This window comes from Bos javanicus, chromosome X (genome assembly GCF_032452875.1).
Source record: "Bos javanicus breed banteng chromosome X, ARS-OSU_banteng_1.0, whole genome shotgun sequence".
In the NCBI taxonomy this organism is placed as follows: Eukaryota; Metazoa; Chordata; class Mammalia; order Artiodactyla; family Bovidae; genus Bos; species Bos javanicus.
In genome coordinates this window covers 37,970,965-37,991,891 of record NC_083897.1, presented here as the reverse complement: position 1 = coordinate 37,991,891, position 20,927 = coordinate 37,970,965, and positions in this window count along the sequence as shown.

The following is a 20,927-nucleotide window of genomic DNA, read 5'->3' as shown; positions in this document are numbered from 1 at the left end:
CACAGGAGCTTCTGTTTCCCTTGAGACACATACTCTTAGGATGCAGGTCCCATTAAGGACCACCTTTCAACCTGCCATGACACACGAGGCCAGGGATGTTTGTGCAGATGGGATCCAAGGACTCAGGGTCAACTAGAAAAGACCTGCAGAGGGGAAAATGTGTGAGGATGACACACCTGGATGTCAGGGGGAGGCGAGTGAGAAACAGGGATGCCCCAAGTCAGCTCTCCTGAGGCGACCTCTAGTTAGAGAGCCCCAGGACCACCCTGGACCCGGGACCCCAGAGTAAGACAAAACCATGCCGCTCCACGTGCAACTCACAGGAGGAGAGCCAGCTGGACTTTCATATCACTGTGTACCAACCAGGTGAGGGCTTTCACCAGCTTCTTAGCATGGAGGAAAGGGAGGGACCTACCAGGAACTGCCATCTAGCCTGTCTATTTTTGTTGCTATTCTTCAGTTGCTAAGTCATACTTGACTCTTTCCGACCCCGTGGACTGCAGCCTGAAAGGCTTTCCTGTCCTTTGCGATGTCCCGGAGGGTGCTCAAATTCATGCCCCTTGAGTCAGTGGTGCTACCTAACCATCTCGTCCTCTTCTGCCCTCTTCTCCTTTTGTCTTCATTCTTTGCCAGCATCAGGTGCATGTACGTGTGCCTTGTGGTATGGGGAGCTCACCGGTTGGGGCTGAGGTAACTCAGACATCCCTGAGTTTGTGTGATGGGCTGATGCAGGGAGACTGCAGTGGCTCACTCACCAGTTTCTCCTTCTCCCTTTTGCTGAGTCGTCACATGACACCTGTGCTCTGAGAGCCAGAACAGAGTTCCCTGGAGCACAAGACTCGGAACCTCGACCAGGAATAAGTTTGTGCTGGTGATGCCCAAAGTATGTCTGTGTGGCCATCATCTACTTCATATTAGATCGATGAGTGGTATGTGTGAACAAAGTCGTACACACGTGGCTCTATTAGGGAAATGATAGCTCCTGTCATGAACACAGCATTTGCTACTGATAATGGATGAGCTAAAATCTGTAGGTGAACATTAATACACGTTTGTACCATGTGCACAGAGAAGGAGGACCTACTAACAGTGTATTTCTGGGTGTGAAGAGAGGGACTGAGACAACAACTGCATCTTCTGCATTGCATGCAGCTAATGGTTGAAATTTATGTAAGCAAATATTTTGAACATCAGAGCATCCATGCTGTAAAGAGAGTCGGCAAAATGGCATGAAAAGTAGGCATTCACAGGAAACGGTGATCAAGTGTGCTCTTGAGGGAAGAAAGGTGGCCCCAGCGAACGTGTGCAGGTGTGTGTATATGGATGCAGGGGAACTGTGTGGGAATCCCATATACCACCATACTGAGAGTGAGCATCTACAGTGTCTCCTGTATATATCTCTCTGCACGTTTCAGATTCTCTGAAATCCCACTTGATTAGTTCAGAAGCACAAGGAAACATACAAACACTATGGGTCCTGTGTTTGGTATACACACACACACACTGCTGCTGCTATTAAATCTCTTTTATTGAATTATAACTGACACACAGTATTATATTTTTTCAGGTACACTACTTAGTGATTCTGTGTTTTTATACATTACTCCATGATCCCCATGACAAGTCTAGTTACCTCCTGCCACCATACAGAGTTATTACAATATGATTGACTGTGTTCCCTATCCTAACATTACATCCTTGGGACTTCTGATTCATTGCTTGTTCTTTTGGCCTCAATCCAGAGACATCACTTCCAATCCCAATGTCAAAGAGCTTATGGCCGATGTTTCATTCTAGGAGTTTAATGGTTTCAGGCCTTATTTTGGTGTGATAAAGGGGTCCAGTTTGATCCCTTTGCATGTAGCTCTCCAGTTTCTCCAACAGCACCTGTTGAAAAGGCCGTCTTTTCCCTGTCATATACCGTTGACTCCTATGGCATGGATGAATTGACCGTGTGCCCCAGGCTGTATTTTGGGCTCCCTCTTCTTTTCTACTAGTGTGTGTGTCTGTTTTCGTGCCAGTACCATACCTGTTTGATGACCATAGCTTTCTGGTGTCATCTGAAATCAGGGAGCCTGATTCCTGAGGCTATATCCTTCTTTCTGAAGGCTGCTTTGGCGATTCAGGGTCTTTTGTGGCTGCTTCTACTAAACACATGTGTGCAGGCAGATGAAGGCTCTCATGGAGCTGGTCATCCCCACTCCTCTGAGACAGGAGGGAGTAGCAGAAAGTCAGTAGCTTACCATGGAAGTATTTCAAAATGCAACAGAAGGGAGAAATAAACGTGAGCCCCACATTGTAAGTGAGATTAACTAACATTTCTGTTTTAGAGTGGCATGCACTCCAGACTTGGGGAAGGGAGTATGACAAACTAATCTCTGGTTCAGTGGCTTAATTTCCTATCTTCTTTTGCATTTTCTAGATCCACTTTGGAGGTGCTCATGTCCTGGGTCTGTACAGTTGATGCTGTTTGACCCCTGAGAGAACTCTGTGCACTTCAGAAGCACCGAGCAGGGTGAAGGGCCTGCCAGACATGCAGTTCGAGTCTGGGAATCGACAGATCCAGCTCCAGAACCACATCTGCCACAATCCACACTCCCAGGTTAAGCCTTTTCCCTTCTCCTAAACATTTCATCTGGAATCAGTTCTATATGCACCTCTGGATTCCAAGATCATGCTCTTCCACATAGCAATGCACTGACACCCAGTATATCTGTACACTGGTGATCACCTCTGGCTCCCCTGGGTGCACGGGCAGTGGGGGCACTGGCTCCTTAGCAAAGAAAAAGTGAAGCATTGCCCTGGGATCAACCGCAAGGAGTACAGAAGGCACAGGACATCCAGTGACACAAATGAGATCCTGGTCATGAGACTCCCTCCCACATGGTTGCCCTTTCCTGCACAGTAGTAACAAATAAGGCAAGGCATTGGGTTTGGAGGGCTTATAAAATGCCTCCAGAATCTTTGGCAATTTCTCCCCATGTATCTGCCATGTACCTACCCCATAGGCACGTGGATGCATGGCCTTTATACTTCTTTGCTTATTGCTCATCAATTAATTCTCTTTGGCCAAGCCTTCTGCTTTGACAAATCCCTTGTGGCTCAGCTGGTAAGGAATCTGCCTGCAATGTGGGAGACCTGGGTTCGATCCTTGGGCTGGGAAGATCCCCTCGACAAGGGAAAGGCTACCCACTCCAGTATTCTTGCCTGGAGAATCCCACGGACAGAGAAGCCTGGTGGACTAGAGTCCATGGGGTCGCAAAGAGTCAGACACAACTGAGCGACTAACACTTGGTGACATTTAAGCACCTACCCAGGGCTACCATTGGCTGGAAGGGTGCCTTGATGACCAATCAATGCCTAAAGGTGTGGATGCTCGTTGCCCCAGGGAGAGTTTAAGTGAAGGAGGCCATGAGCCTGGGATAGGCCACTAGGAGACTATGGCCATGGTGACCCAGAAACCACAGTGACTGAAAAACTGACCCCAAGCAACAAAGGGAGGAAGAAAAGAAAGCCCTCCCCCCATCAACCCAGGTGCACAGGCACTTTCATAATGAGATGACCCCATCCAAGCTCTTCATCCTCTTTCCCAATGAATCCTCCCCCCGCCCCCCCCCCCACCAAGACTCCTTCCTTGTCCTGACCTGACACACACCCACTCCTCAGCCCCCATCCTTTTACTTGGAGCCTTTGTTCCTCCACACCAATGCCCTTCTATGCTCACCTTGTTGTCCTTCCAGAGGCCCAAGACAGCCATTTGACTCTTAAGAACTATACCATCAAAACAGAGCATTGTTACAAATTCATGAACACCATCCTTGTGTACTTTTTCTATTTGCATGCTTGAGAGGCCAGTGATCTAATGAGCATGTGTGGTACAAAACAAAGCTTCTATATTTGCACAGGCTGCATTAACTGTGAAAAATTAACATTTCAAGAAAGCGTATTCTCAGTATAAACAGTTGGAGAATGGAAAATCATGACTGGAGACAGGTTGTCATTTGGTGTTCTTCCATTTCTCCCTAAGGGAATCTTGGGTGAAGGAAGAAGTGTATCAGCCAGTCCTTGAGGAAGGGAGTATTTGTTTTCTGATGGTCTCTTCTGTTCCCTGTTCTTCCCTCCTCTTTTCCTACCCTCTTTTTGACTGGGTTCTTTGGTAGCTCAGATGTAAAGAATCTGCCCGCAATGCAGGAGACCCAGGTTCAATCCCTGAGTCAGGAAGATCCCCTGGAGAAGGGAATGGCAACCCACTCTGGTATTCTTGCCTGGAGAATTCCATGGACAGAGAAGCCCGGGGGGCTACAGTCCATGGGGTTGTGATGAGTCAGACACGACTGAGCAACTTTCATTTCACTTTTGACTGGGTACTTTTTATGACAACTGTCTTCTACACTCTCTGTTGTGTATGGGGATCAACAGGTTCTAAGGGCCTTTGGGAAGGTAGGCAGACAGGGAAGTGAGGATGAGGATGAGTTTAGACAGTAAGAGGGGGAATAGGGTTGAAGATTCTTTTTGGAGAGTAGTAAGAGAAGGTGCTGGATTCATAAACTGATGGATAATCTTGAATTTCATCTAGACTGAGAAGTTTGGCCATAATCCATAGCAGATAAAACTAAAGGCACTAAGGGTGAAGTCAATGTAAAATATGCTAATAGTTCATTCATAATGAACTCATTTAACCCCTAAACTAAGATTTATTCAGCACGTACCATGATCCAGACACTAGGTTGGGAGCCAAACAAAGGATAATAATGACTGTCATGAACAAGCGGTTTGTATATCTGATCTTTACACCAATTCTGCAAGGTCGATGGGGATTATCTCATTTACAGAATGGGACACTGAGGACAGACAAAGTTGAGTCGTGTGTGTCCACATCACCTAGTGTTGAGTCTACGTCTATCTGAGCCCAAAGCCCACACATTCCCCATTCACATACACCACATGGCCAAAAAGAGCCGAGAAGCACTGAGAGGTTTTCTGAGGTTTTGAGAATATGGAAGAAGGAAATTGGCTGTGCTTTTTGAAAGTTGTCAAACGTGCATAAAGGTAGAAAGAACACTAATGGTCCCCACCTATACACCACCCAGCTTCATCCTTTAAGTTATACCTCATTCTGTTTCACATATATCCGGCTCGAGCTCTGTCACTACCCCACCCCCATTCAGCCATTTTAAAGCAAATCCTAGATAGCCTTTTATTCACAGCCCTTGCATACATATATCCATTTCTTAAAACAACAGGCTTGATGAACTGTCAATAATTCCTAACATTATCTAATATCTGGTCAGTGTTTAAATTTCCCAGATTATTCCATAAATGTCTTTTAATTCGCAGCTTGTTCAAGTCAGGATTCAACCAATGTCTGCACCCTGCCTCTCTCTGTCATGCTTGTTAGTCTCTTAAATCTATTATCAGTCTCTCTCCTCTTGCTTTTCCTTGCCTTTTATTTGTTGAAGAAATGAGATCTTTGTGTCCTAAAATTTCAGAAATCCTGGGTTTGACTGGTTGCATCCCTCTTGTGTTCCTTTACCTGTTCTTCTAGCCACAGTTATTTACTGTAAACTGATGAGATTCAACAGATTCAGCTTTGATTTTTCGGTGAGAATACATCATAGCTGTTACTTTGTACTTCCCTTTGCATCCGTGTCCCATCAGGAGATATAGCTAAAGACTGAGAGACGACTTAGTTACTAAGCAATAACAAGAACAAAAGTTAAAAAAAAAAAAAAAAAAAGCCAAGCCTGCTGATATTTCTACAATTTTGGTGCTTAACACCAGATCAACTGTTCTCCACGTTTAAGAATTTTATGTACAAACCTCACTTCGATGACTTTGTTTACTCTTCCATCTTAGAATTGTTGTAACTGAAATTCAGGTGGCTTCAGTGACCATCTTTGTGATATCTGCCTTTTGAGAGGCAACAATGCGGGCCTAAATAGCAAATCTGAGTATTTATATTTATTATGGGCACTTGAAAATTATTCAGCAGAACAACAGTGTACTGGTTACCTTCTTAAAACATCCTTGCACTGTATTTAATGTCAGTTCCATCTCTTGGCCATTTTTCTTTGTTTTATAATGTTGTTATCCTCTATAATGTGTTATGTCACTTTCCCCTATGCCTGAACATATTACCATATAGCAGGGGATAACCCAGTTTCCCTAATACAAAGTTCAACACATTAGTTCAACTTTTACAGGCCAAAATGTATCTCATAGAGTATATTTTAAAACAAATATGTCCATTATAATAGTTTATATTTGAAACATGTTTCTCAACATTGGGAAAGAAAAGTTGCTGCTTTGTATTTCTACAAATTTCTATAAGGTTAAGATCCCCACAATGAGAAGTATTTTTGTTTTCTGCTTGGTTGGTTGGTTGGTTGGTGAACTCAGTATGTTGATAAAAGTGGGTTCAGGGGGACAAGATGGCAGAGGAGTAGATGGACGTGGAGTACATCTCTCTCCACGGATACGTCAGGAATACACATTCAGACACAGAAGTGCATGCAGAGTGCATACCAGCTGAGAGTGGACAGGAGTACCTGACCAGTGGAAAAGAATATATAGAACCATGCAAAACTCGGTAGGACAAAGGAACTAGTGGGAAACACAGGAGTGTCAGTAGGACTGGACCTGCTCTTGGAGGGTGGGGGAACTGAAGCAGGGGTCCGATCCTCACATTGGGGCAATTGTCTGAGTCAGAGGAGAAACGTTTAAGGCTGAGAGTGAAATAGCTGATCTGTGGCAGCCTAAATGGAGTGAGAATCAGACAGGCCTTGCAGTAGCCATACATACTCCAGACAGGGACACTGGTCCCCTGGAAGGCGCAGAAGCTAGAAGCTGGAGTTTAGGGATTGCGGAGCAATCCCAGGGTGAGGTCTGCTGTTTACTGTGGAGAGATGAACTGAGGGGATGTGAGGGAGGAGATGGTGTTGGGATATGCTGGTGAAGGAAAGCCGGGCATCCATGGAAGCAAGGTGATACTGCTGAGTCACGCATAGGGGTTGGGGCCATCACCATAGCTTCTCTCTCTCCCCACACGCCAGCATGGGAGCTGAACAATAGAGAGGTTGGCCCATTAAACACCTGATGCACTGAACTACAGAGTAGGACCCCACCCAGGGTGCTCCTTTCAGTGACTGATGTGCCGATCTACAGAGTAGGACCCCAACAAAGTGGGCCCCCTCTATATGCCTGATGCACGGAACAACAGAGAAGGAACTCTGGCAAGGGAGCTCCGTAAGTGCCCAAATGGGCGGAACTATGGAGAAAGATTGGCTAGAGAGGCCTTCTGATTGTCAGCTACAAGAGGCTCGAAAAAAGAGTCTGGTAGGGTCATAACTTCTGCAGTGGAGGCAGTCCATGTCTCTGCACAGTTGGCATTGCCAGGGTCCCCTCAAGCCAAGCAGATGAGCTACCTTCACGCCCAACTCTCACTGGGGCAGTGCTGCCATAGGCCAAAAAATCTAGCTTCTATGTTGGCAGAGTCATTTTGGTCATGTCCGACTCTTTGCAGTCTTGTAGACTGTGGCCTGCCAGGCTTCTCTGCCAGGGAGGGGATTCTCCAGGCAAGAATACTGGAGGGCATTGGCCAATACTGGTTGTCATACCCTTCTAGAGCACTATATTTCCTGCTGCCCCAGCCACCAACTACCCTGAGTACCTGGTGCTGTCAGAACCACTGCGACCCAAGCAGCTGCACCACCTCCACACCTGGCCCTCACAAGGGCAAACACAAGTCCTCCAGGGCAGCCTCAGTAGCAAACCCAGTGGATGACCCACATGTAGAAGTGGAAATAAAACCACAATTGAAACCCAGGGGCAGTGTGGCTAAGGAAGAAGACCCAAAACCTTGCCACCAGCTGTACAAGCTGCAGATGCACACGATCAATGAGGCAGACTCTGTGTCTATGGAATATATAAAAGGTCATTGAGAGCTCCCACAAAAGAAAACGCACTAGTTCTGAGAGCTGTGGACATTGGAAGCAAGAACACACAAGGAGGAGAACCAGATTAGAATATGAGCTTCCCCTACAGCAGGTCCAGAGATGAGCACTGTGTTGGAGGGCATCCTAGGGAGATAAGTTGGACTGTGACTCCCAGTGAGAGAAAGGACTCTGGCAGCAGTGAGTGAAGAAAAACATTTATTATTCTTATTGTTTGACTTGTTCTGTAGATTCATTTTCTTTTCTTTTTCCTCTCCCCTCCTTCTTTTGTAGTTGTCGATTTTATTGGAACTATGAAATCCAATGAAGCTTTTGAGCTTTTTTTGCTCTTAGTCACATTTTTTATTGTTGTTATAAAACTCTGCCTCTATGTTGGGGTTTTGCAGTTCTTTGGAAATTTCCTTTGTTTTTTCCTAATTTTAATTTTTAAACCTATTATTATTTTTTTCTACATTTATTCCTTTGTTTGTTTTTCCTACTGTTCTTTCCCCCTTGCAGTTAATCTTTAATGTATATAAATCTTCTTTATCTACCTCTATCTAACTGTGCACATCTATTCTTTCTTTCTTTTCCTGTCAACATATCTGTTAGTTTTGTTTTCATTGCTTTATTCCCAACTTGGCACATTGTTTTAGTTTTGATTTCCAGTTTGTGCTTTAGTTAGTTTTGTTCTTAACTTGTAAATACAGTTTTTGATTTTCTTTGTTTGCCTGATTAATCTACTATACTTTATTTTTGGGGGGCTGTTTTGACTTTGATCATTGGTGTATAAGTACAGGTGTATATTCCATTATTTTAATTATTATTTGCCTGATTTTGTAACAGTAATTTGTCTGCGGTTCATCTTTGGTTTCTCTTTTTTGGATATTTGTTTTAATCTCAGTTCAGTTCAGTCACTCAGTTGTGTCCAACTCTTTGCGACCCCATGAATTGCAGCATGCCAGGCCTCCCTGTCCATCACCAACTCCTGGAGTTCACTCAAACTCATGTCCATCGAGTCAGTGATGCCATCCAGCCACCTCATCCTCTGTTGTCCCCTTCTCCTCATGCTCCCAATCCCTCCCAGCATCAGAGTCTTTTCCAGTGAGTCAACTCTTCTCATGAGGTGGCCAAAGTATTGGAGTTTCAGCTTTAGCATCAGTCCTTCCAAAGAACACCCAGGACTAATCTCCTTTGGAATAGACTGGTTGGATCTCCTTGCAATGCAAAGGACTCTCAAGAGTCTTAATGCCATAACAAACCACTTGTGGAATCTTCGTTCCTGACCAGAGATCAAGCCCTGAGCCTTTGGAGTGGGAGTACTGACTCAAAGACCCTAGACTACCAGAGAACCCACCCTAGGGAGTATCAAATAGTGACAACTCACACAAAGGAAACCACTTGAATACAAGACCCAGCATCACCCAACCACCAGCAGCACCCTGTGTTAAACAACAAACTAAACAAAAATACAGACCACAATAATCAGCAGACAGGACTACCATGTCACTCACCCTTGCCCATCAGAGGAAAACAAACAAACAAACAAACAAAAGGTCAGCACAAATCTTACCCCATACCAAGCTTACACAAACCACTGGACCAACCTTAGGAGGGCAGAAACCAAAAGGAAGGAAGAATTCAACCTTGAAGCCTGGGAAAAGGAGACCTCAAGCACAATAAGTTAAAAAAAAATAATGAAAAGGCAAAGAAATACTACAGAAATGAAGGAACAAACTAGAAACCCAGAAGTCCAAATAAATGAAGAGGAAATAGGCAAACTACTTGAAAAAGAATTCAGAATAATGATAGTAAATATGATCAAAAACCTTGAAAACAAAATGGAGAAAATGCAAGAATCAACTAACAAAGGTCTAGAAGAATTAAAGAATGAACATACAGAGACAAACAACACAATTACTGAAATTAAAAATACTCTAGAAGGAATACATAGCAGAATATCTGAAGCAGAAGAATGAACCAGTGAGCTGGAAGATAAAATGGTGGAAATAACTTCTTCTTCTTCTTCTTTTTTTTTTTTTTTTATTTTATTTTTAAACTTTACATAATTGAATTAGTTTTGCCAAATATCAAAATGAGTCCGCCACAGGTATACATGTTTTCCCCATCCTGAACCCTCCTCCCTCCTCCCTCCCCACACCATCCCTCTGGGTCGTCCCAGTGCTCTAGCCCCAAGCATCCAGTATCGTGCATCGAACCTGGACTGGAAATAACTTCTGAAGAGCAGAATAAAGTAAAAAGAATGAAAAGAACTGAGGATAGTCTCAGAGACCTCTGCACAACATCAAAGGCACCAACATTTGAATTAGAGCAGTTCTAGAAGAAGAAGAGAAAAAGTAAGGATATGAGAAAGTTTTTGAAGAGATTATAGCTGAAAATGTCCCCAACATGGAAAACGAAATAGTCAATTAAGTCCTAGAGGCAAAAAGAGTCACATACAGGATAAACCCAAAGAGAAACACAACAAGACACATACTAATCAAACTAAAAAACACTAAACACAAAGAAAGAATATTAAAAGCAGCAAGGGAGAAGCAACAAGTAACATACAAGGGAAACCCCATATGCTTAACAACTGATCTTTCAGCGGAAACTCTGTAGGCCAGACGGGAATGGCAGGATATATTCTCATTCAAAATTGATGGGGAAATAAAAAGGTTTCCAGACAAGCAAAAGTTAAGAGAATTCAGTACCACCAAACCAGCTTTATAACAAATGTTAAAGGGACTTATATAGTCAAGAAATACAAGAGAAGAAAAAAGATCTACAAAATCAACCCCAAACAATTAAGAAAATGGCAATAGGAACATATATATCTATAATTACTTTAAATGTGAATGGATTAAATGCTCCAACCAAAAGACACAGACTGGCTGGAGTGATACAAACACAAGACCCATATATATGCTGTCTACAAGAAACCCACTTCAGACCTAAAGGCACATATAGACTGAAAGTGAGAGGATGGAAAAATATATTATATGCAAATGGGAAGCAAAAGAAAGCTGGAGTAGCAATCCTCATATCAGACAAAATAGATTTTAAAGTAAAGAAGACTACAAGAGATAAGGAAAGACACTACATAATGCTCAAAGGGTCAACCCAAGAGGAAGACATAGCAATTGTAAATATCTATGCACCCACATAGGATCACCTCAATACATAATACAAACAGTAACAGACATAAAAGGAGAAATTGACAGTAACTCAATAATAGTAGGAGACTTTAACACCCCACTCACACCAATGGACAGATCATCAAAACACAAAATTAATAAGGTAACACTAGTCTTAAATAATACTTTAGATGAGATGGATCTCATTGATATCTTCAGGACATTCCATCCAAATGCAGAAGAATGCACCTTCTCAAGTGCCCATGGAACATTCTCCAGGAGAGACAACATCTTGGGTCACAAATCAAACCTCAGTAAATTGAAAAAAATTGAAATCATATCAAGCATCTTCTCTGACTACAATGCTATGAGACCAGATATCAATTATAAGAAAAAAAAATGTCAGAAATACAACACATTTACACAATACAACACATGTCAGATTAAACAACACATTTCTAAATAACCCACAGGTTACTGAAGAAATCAAAAGGGAAATAAAAATCTTCTAGAAACAAATGACAATGGAAACACGACAACTCAAAACCGATGGGATGTAGGAAAAGTAGTTCTAAGAAGGAGTTTATAGCAATACAATCCTTCCTCAAGAAACAAGAAAAACATCGAACAGACAACCTAACTTTACACCTAAAACAACTGGAGAAAGAAGAACAACCACCACCACCCCCTCCACCAAATTAGTAGAAGCAAAGAAATCATAGATCCGAGCAGAAATAAATGAAAGAAACAATAGTAAAGATTAATAAAACTAAAATCTCATTTTTTTAGAAGATAAAATTGACAAACCTTTAGCTAGACTCATCAAGAAAAAGAGAAGAGTCAAATCAACAGAATTAGAAATGAAAAAGGAGAAGTTACAACAGACAATGCAGAAACACAAAGGATTATAAGAGACTGTTATGAACAACTATATGGCAATAAAATAGATAACCTGGAAGAAATGGACAGATTCTTAGAACACTCCAATCTTCTAAGACTGACCCAGGAAGAAACAGAAATTATGAACAACTACATTACAAGCAGTGAAATTGAATCTGTGATCAAAAATCTCCCAAAAAACAAAAGCCCAGGACCAGATGGCTTCCCAGGAGAATTCTATCAAACATTTAGAGAAGAGCTAATGCCTATCCTTCTAAAACTCTTTCAAAAAACTGCAGAGGTTTTGCCAACCAATACAATATTGTAAAGTAAAAATAATAATAATAATAAATTTAAAAAGCAACAACAGTGAAGAGTCCTGTGACAGAGTATATTAAACACACACACACACACATATATATAGACTAAAAAAAAAAATAACTGCAGAGGAAGGAACAATTCCAAACTCATTCCACGAGGCCACCATCACCCTGATACCAAAACCAGACAAAGACAACACACAAAAAAGAAAACTTCAGGCCAATATCACTGATGAACATAGATGCAAAAATCCTCAACAAAATTTTAGCAAACAAAATTCAGCAACACATCAAAACGCTCTTACACCATGATCAAGTTGGGCTTATTCTAGGGATGCGACGGTTCTTCAATATATGCAAATCAGTCAATGTGATACAACATATGAACATATTGAAGGATAAAAACCATATGATCATCTCAATAGATGCAGAGAAAAGCTTTGACAAAATTCAGCACTCATTTATGATTAAAACTTTTCAAAAAATGGGCATAGAAGGAACCTACCTCAACATAATAAGGGCTGTATGTGACAAGCCTACAGCAAACATTATTCTCAATGGTGAAAAACTGAAAGCATACCCCCTAAGATCAGGAAGAAGACAAGGGTGTCCACTTACGCCACTATTATTCAACATAATTCTGGAAGCCCTAGCTTCAGCAATCAGAGAAGAAAAAGAAACAAAAGGAATCCAGATCAGAAGAGAAGTAAAGCTCTCAATGTTCGCAGATGGCATGATACTGTACATAGAAAACCCTAAAGATAGTATCAGAAAATTACTAGAACTAATCAGGAAATTTAGCAAAGTTGCAGGATACAAAATCAATATGCAGAAATCACTTGCATTTCTATATATTAACAATGAAAAATCAGAAAGAGCAATCAAGGAATCAATCCCATTCAGCATTGGAACAAAAAGAATTAAATATCTAAGAATAAACTTACCTAAGGAGACAAAAGAACTGTACATAGAAAATTCACTTCATGGGAAATAGATGGGGAAACAGTGGAAACAGTGTCAGACTTTATTTTTGGGGGCTCCAAATCACTGCAGATGGTGATTGCAGCCATGAAATTAAAAGACGCTTACTCCTTGGAAGAAAAGTTATGACCAACCTAGATAGCATATTGAAAAGCAGAGATATTACTTTGCCAACAAAGGTCCATCTAGTCAAGGCTATGGTTTTTCCAGTAGTCATGTATGGATGTGAGAGTTGGATTGTGAAGGAAGTTGATTGCCGAAGAATTGATGCTTTTGAAGTGTGGTGTTGGAGAAGACTCTTGAGAGTCCCTTGGATTGCAAGGAGATCCAACCAGTCCATTCTAAAGGAGGTCAGTCCTGGGTGTTCTTTGGAAGGAATGACGCTAAAGCTGAAACTCCAGTACTTTGGCCACCTCATGTGAAGAGTCGACTCACTGGAAAAGACTCTGTTGCTGGGAGGGATTGGGGGCAGGAGGAAGAGGGGACGACAGAGGATGAGATGGCTGGATGGCATCACCGACTCGATGGACGTGAGTTTGAGTGAACTCTGGGAGATGGTGATGGACAGGGAGGCCTGGCGTGCTGCGATTCATGGGGTCACAAAGAGTTGGACACGACTGAGCGACTGAACTGAACTGAACTTAATGAAAGAAAAGAAGCCAGAAAAAAAAAAAATAGAGAGAGAGAGAGAGAAACCAAAAGCAAAGGAGAAAAGGAAGGATATACCCATTTGAATGTAAAGTTCCAAAGAATAGCCAGGAGATATACGAAATCTTTCCTCAGTGATCAGTGCAAAGAAATAGAGGCAAACAAGAGTGGGAAAGACTAGAGATCTCTTCAAGAAAATTATAGATACTAAGGGAATATTTCATGCAAACATGGGCTCAATAAAGGACAGAAAAGTTATAAACCTCAAAGAAGCAGCACATATTAAGAAGAGGTGGCAAGAATACACAGAACTACGCAAAAAAGATCTTCACGACCCAGATAATCACAATGGTGTGATCACCCACCTAGAGCCAAGCATCCTGGAATGTGAAGTCAAGGGGGCCTTAGGAAGCATCATTACGAACAAAGCTAGTGGAGGTGATGGAATTCCAGCTGAGCTATTTCAAATCCTAAAAGATGATGCTGTGCAAGTGCTGCACTCAATATGCCAGCAAATTTGGAAAACTCAGCGGTGGCCACAGGACAGGAAAAGGTCAGTTTTCATTCCAATTCCAAAGAAAGGTATTGCCAAAGAATGCTCAAACTACTGCACAAATGCACACATCTCACATGCTAGCAAAGTAATGCTCAAAAGTCTCCAAGCAAGGCTTCAACAGTATGTGAACCATGAAATTCCAGATGTTCAAGCTGGTTTTAGAAAAGGCAGAGGAACCAGAGACCAAATTGCCAACATCCACTGGATCACTGAAAAAGCAAGAGTTCCAGAAAAACATCTATTTCTGCTTTATTGACTATGCCAAAGTCTTTGACTGTATGGATCACAGTAAACTGTGGAAAATTATGAAAGAGATGGGAATACCAGACCACCTGACCCGCCTCTTGAGAAACCTATATGCAGGTCAGGAAGCAAGAGTTAGAACTGGACGTGGAACAGCACACTGGTTCCAAATAGCAAAAGGAGTACGTCAAGGCTGTATACTGTCACCCTGCTTATTTAACTTACATGCAGAGTACATCATGAGAAATGCTGGGCTGGAAGAAGCACAGGCTGGAATCAAGATTGCCGGGAGAAATATCAATAACCTCAGATATGCAGATGACACCACCTTATGGCAGAAAGTGAAGAGGAACTCAAAAGCCTCTTGATGAAAGTGAAAGAGGAGAGTGACAAAGTTGGCTTAAAGCTCAACATTCAGAAAACGAAGATCATGGCATCTGGTCCCACCACTTCATGGGAAATAGATGGGGAAACAGTGGAAACAGTGGCTGACTTTATTTTTTAGGCTCCAAAATCACTGCAGATGGTGATTGCAGCCATGAAATTAAAAGACGCTTACTCCTTGGAAGGAAAGTTATGACCAACCTAGACAGCATATTAAAAAGCAGAGACATTACTTTGCCAACAAGGGTCCATCTAGTCAAGGTTATGGTTTTTCCAGTAGTCATGTATGGATGTGATAATTGTACTATAAAGAAAGCTGAGCACCGAAGAATTGATGCTTTTGAACTGTGGTGTTGAAGAAGACTCTTGAGAGTCCCTTGGACTGCAAGGAGATCCAACCAGTCCATCCTAAAGGAAATCAGTCCTGCATATATATTCATTGGAAGGACTGATGCTGAAGCTGAAACTCCAATATTTGGACACCTGATGCTAAGAACTGACTCACTGGAAAAGACCCTGATGCTGTGAAAGATTGAAGGCAGGAGCAGAAGGGGACGACAGAGGATGAGCTTGTTGGATGGTATCACTGACTCAATGGACATAAGTTTGGGTAAACTTCGGGAGTTGGTGATGGATGGGGAGGCCTGGCGTGCTGCAGTCCATGGGTTTGCAAAGAGTTGGACACGACTGAGCCACTGAACTGAACTGAATGAAAAAAAAATCAAAGATGACATAAACAGTTGGGGAGATTTTCCATGTTCCTGGGTAAGAAGAATCAATATTGTGAAAATGATTGTACTACAAAACACCATCTACAGATTCAATATTACCCCTAGCAAATTCCCAATGGCATTTTTCACAGAACTAGAACAAACAATTTCACAATTCATATGGAAACACAAAAGACCCCAAATAGCCAAAGCAGTCTTGAGAAAGAAGAATGGAGCTGGAGGAATCAACCTTCCTGACTTCAGATTATACTAAAAGCTACAGTCATCAAGACTGTATGGTACTGGCACAAAAACAGAAATACAGACCAATGGGACAAGATGGACAGCCCAGAAATAAGCCTGTGCACCTGTGGGTACCTTATTTTTGGCAAAGGAGGCAAGAATATACAATGGAGCAAAGACAGCCTCTTCAGTAAATGGTGCTGGGAAAACTGGACAGCTACATGTAAAAGAGTGAAATTAGAACACTTCCTACCACCATACACAAAGATAAAATGGTTTAAAGACCTAAGTGGAAGACCAGAAACTCTTAGAGGAAAACATAGGCAGAACACTAGATGACATAAGTCAAAGCAAGATCCTCTATGACTGACCTCCTAGAGTAATGGAAATAAAAACAAAAGTAAACAAGTGGGGCCTGATTAAACTTAAAAGCTTTTGCACAGCAAAGGAAACTATAAGCCAAGTGAAAAGACAACCCTCAGAATGGGAGAAAATAATAGCAACTGAAACAACTGCCAAAGGATTAATTTCCAAAATGTACAAGCAGCTCATACAACTCAATACCAGAAAAACAAACAACCCAATCAAAAAGTGGGAAACAGATGTAAACAGACATTTCTCCAAAGAAGACATGCAGATGGCTAACAAACACATGAAAAGATGCACAACATTGCTCATTATTAGAGAAATGCAAATCAAAAATACAATGAGATATCACTTCACACTGGTCAGATGGCCATCATCAAAATGTCTACAAAGAATAAGTACTGGAGAGGGTGTGGAGAACAGGGAACACTCTTGTACTGTTGGTGGGAATGTAAGTTGATACAGCCACTATGGAAGACGGTATGGAGATTCCTTAAAAAACTAGGAATAAAACCACCATATGACCCAGCAATCCCCCTCCTGGGTATATACCCTAAGGAAACAAAAATTGAAAAATACACATGTATCCCATTGTTCATTGTAGCACTTTTTACAGTAGCTAGAACATGGAAGCAACCTAGATGTCCATCAACAGATGAATGGATAAAGAAGTCGTGGTACATATACACAATGGAATATTACTCAGCCGTAAAAGGGAACACATATGAGTCAGTTTTAATGAAGTGGATGAAGTTAGAACCTATTGTATAGAGTGAAGTAAGTCAGAAAGAGAAAGATAAATATCGTATTCTAATGCATATATACGGAATCTAGAAAAATGGTACTGAAGAATTTATTTACAGGGCAACAGTGGAGAAACAGACATAGAGAATAGACTTGTGGACCTGGGGATCAGGGAGGAGAGGGTGAGATGTATGGAAAGAATAACATGCAAACTTACATTACCATATGTAAAATAGCCAACAGGAATTTGCTGTGTGTCTTAGAAAATTCAAACAGGGGCTCTGTATCAACCTAGAGGGGTGGGATGGGGAGAGAGATGGGAGGGAGTTTCAAAAGGGAGGGGATATATGTATACCTATGACTGATTCATGTTGACATTTGACAGAAAACAACAAAATTCTGTAAAGCAATTATCTCAATAAAAAATATATAAATTTTTTAAAAAGGAGAAAAAATGTGGGTTCATAGGAGGCCACGGTCACGAACTCAACCTTTACATAACAAGAAAACTGATGGGAAAATTAACCCAAATTGGTTGGATACCACATATTTTATCCACATAGCTGAATGATAGTCTCCTAGTTAAGTGTTCATGGTGTTCAGAAGATTAATGAGGCTATGGGTCACTAACAACTAACATTTATTCTGCACGTAATTTGTGCCTACACATTTCACCCTCACTGTTTCATCTGACACTCCCAGTAGTCATATGGCATAGAGAATACCACCATTTTCTGCTCTACAAATAAGCAAGAATAAAGCTGTTTTAATGCACACAGATGGTTCTGGATTTAGTGAGAATCAACACTTAGTTTGTCTCTTTATCTGTTCTGGAGGAGCAGTGCTAAGAGAATCCTGACTCACATGGATAAAAGTGTAATAGGTTGCCTTGTAGAATTTTACATTTCAGACACTTGAAGTCAGAATGCAAAAAACAGAGAGACAGCGACAGAGAGAGTGAGAGAGGGAGGGGTGATGTGTGGGCAACACTCCAGGGCAGAGCTAAACTCCTGCTAATCACTGATTTGGACATTTTTATAGAACCAGAGATCAAATTGGCAACACCTGTTGGATCACAGAAAAAGCAAGAGTTCCAGAAAAACATCTACTTCTGCTTTATTGACTATGCAAAAGCCTTTGACTGTGTGGATTACAAAAGAGAGTGGAAAATTCTTCAAGAGATGGGAATACCAGACCACCTTACCTGCCTCCTGAGAAATCTGCATGCAGGTCAAGAAGCAACAGTTAGAGCAGAACATGGAACAATGGACTGGTTCCAAATTGGGAAAGGAGTATGTCAAGGCTATATATTGTCACCCTGCTTATTTAACTTAGATGCAGAGTACATCATAGGAATGTCAGGCTGGATGAAGCACAAGCTGGAATCAAGATTGCCAGGAGAAATATCAATAACCTCGGATACGCAGATGACACCACCCTTATGGCAGAAAAGGAAGAGTAACTGAAGAGCCTCTTCATCAAAGTGAAAGAGGAGAGTGAAAAAACTGGCTTAAAACTCAACCCTCAAAAACAAAGACCATGGCATCTGGACCCATCACTTCATGGCAAATAGATGGGGAAACAATGAAAACAGTGACGGACTTTTTTCTTGGGCTCCATAATCACTGCAGGTGGTGACTGCAGCCGTGAAATTAAGACACTTGCTCCTTGGAAGAAAAGCTATGACCAACCTAGACAGCATATTAAAAAGCAGAGACATTACTTTGCTGACAAAGGTCCATCTAGTCAAAACTTTGTTTTTTCCACTAGTCATGTGTGGATGTGAGAGTTGGACCATAAAGAAAGCTGAGCACTGAAGAATGGATGCTTTTGAACTGTGGTGTTGGAGAAGACTCTTGAGAGTCCTTGGATTGCAAGGAGATCCAATCAGTCCATCATAAAGGAAATTAGTCCTGAATATTCATTAGGACTGATGTTCAAGCTGAAACCCCAATACTTGGGGCACCTCATGCAAAGAACTGACTCATTGGAAAAGACCCTGAGTCTGAGAAAGAGTGAAGGCGGAAGTGGAAGGGGATGACAGAGGATGAGATGGTTGGATGGCATCACCGCCTTGATGGACAAGGATTTGAGCAAGGCCCAGGAGTTAGTGATGGACAGGGAGGCCTGGCATGCTGCAGTTCATAGGGTCTGAAAAGTCGGTTATGACTGAGTGACTGAACTGAACTGAAGCACATTTTAGAGATCTGGGCAACAATGTATTAACTAGCAACCAGTTGGCAAAATATGTATAGAGTAAATACTTTTCATTTCTGCTAGGCGTTCACTGACATAAAACACTGTGTACAGGAGATTGACCCAAACCTACATGATCTCTGAATAATACCATGAGGCTCTGTGGAAATCTAGAATGCATAGATCTGGTCTGGTTACTCCTTTAGGCTATGTGGTTCACCTTACTGTATGTGCTATTGCATACCACCTGCAGTTGGGAAGATCCCCTGGAGAGGAAATGGCAACCCACTCCAGTATTCTTGCCTGGGAAATCCCATGGGAAGAGGAGCCTGGTGAGCTACAGACCATGGGGTTGCAAGGGTCGGACACGACTTGGCCAACAAACCACCACCACCACTGGAGTAGGAGAGATGCAATGAATGTCAGTGTCATGCTGACCTTCTACTGTATCCCTTAGGGGCACCAGCGTCCTGTCACCCAAACATCTGTCTGGCAATAAAGAGCTGTAAGAAGTCAGCAAGTAGTGTGTCTGAAAAGCTTCCTTACCTTGACACCCCAGTGTCTGAGTGTGTCCTTACTTAAGACATACACAACTGGTGGTGAGAAACCCTTCTAATGAGTGACTCACGATATAAAGTCCTTATTTCTGGGACAAAAGGCTGGAAACTGCTTGCACAAGAGGCAGGTTTTCCTCTGTGATGACGTCACACAATAAATGCCTGGTTGGTTGTGCTCCATGGAAACTGTGAGACTGCACTATGTGTTAATGTATTTGGGTAGACAGACTTCCCCCTTAGAGTAAGTTCTTTATTTATCGCTTTAACTGTTTTTATCCATTACAATTTTCTGGTATCAAGGAATCATGTATAAGAAAACTTAATAGGTTACTCAGTCATGCATTTGAGTGGTTTGGGTATCAGTATTCCCGTATCTGTCCATGGAATTCTCCAGGCAAGAATACTGGAGAGGGTAACCATGCCCTTCTCCAGGGGATCTTCCAGACCCAGGGATCAAACCCAAGTCTCCTGCATTGCAGGCAGATTCTTTACCATCCGAGCCAACAGGGCCTTCCCAGGTGGTGTTAGTGGTAAAAGAACCCACCTGCCAATGCAGGAGAGGTAAGAGACGTGGGTTTGATCCCTGGGTCAGGAGGATCCCCTGGAGGACAAAATGACTACCCACGCCAGCATTCTTGCCTGGAAAATTCCATGGACAGAGGAGCCTGGCGGGCTACGGTCCATGGGGTCACAAACAGTCGGACATGAATGAGGGACTGAGAACGCACTCATGCATCCCCATATCAGGTGTCAGATTAAACGGTCTCTTTATCCTTTGCCTGTCTGAATTTGAATCAGTTAGTGGGAAGTAATACTCAGCCCTAAAAATAAAAGGTAAAACAGTTAAAATTTGTTACTGAAATAAACACACAGTGATTTTCATCAAATTACATGAATGTGAACTCACAGGTGTATAATATGCTTACTTCCTTATATGTACCTCACACCATCAAAAGCACGCTGTGTCTTTAAGCCACTGTGTTTACTGGCCAGGTCTTTTATTTTTAGACTAATGTAATACTTTTCTAATTC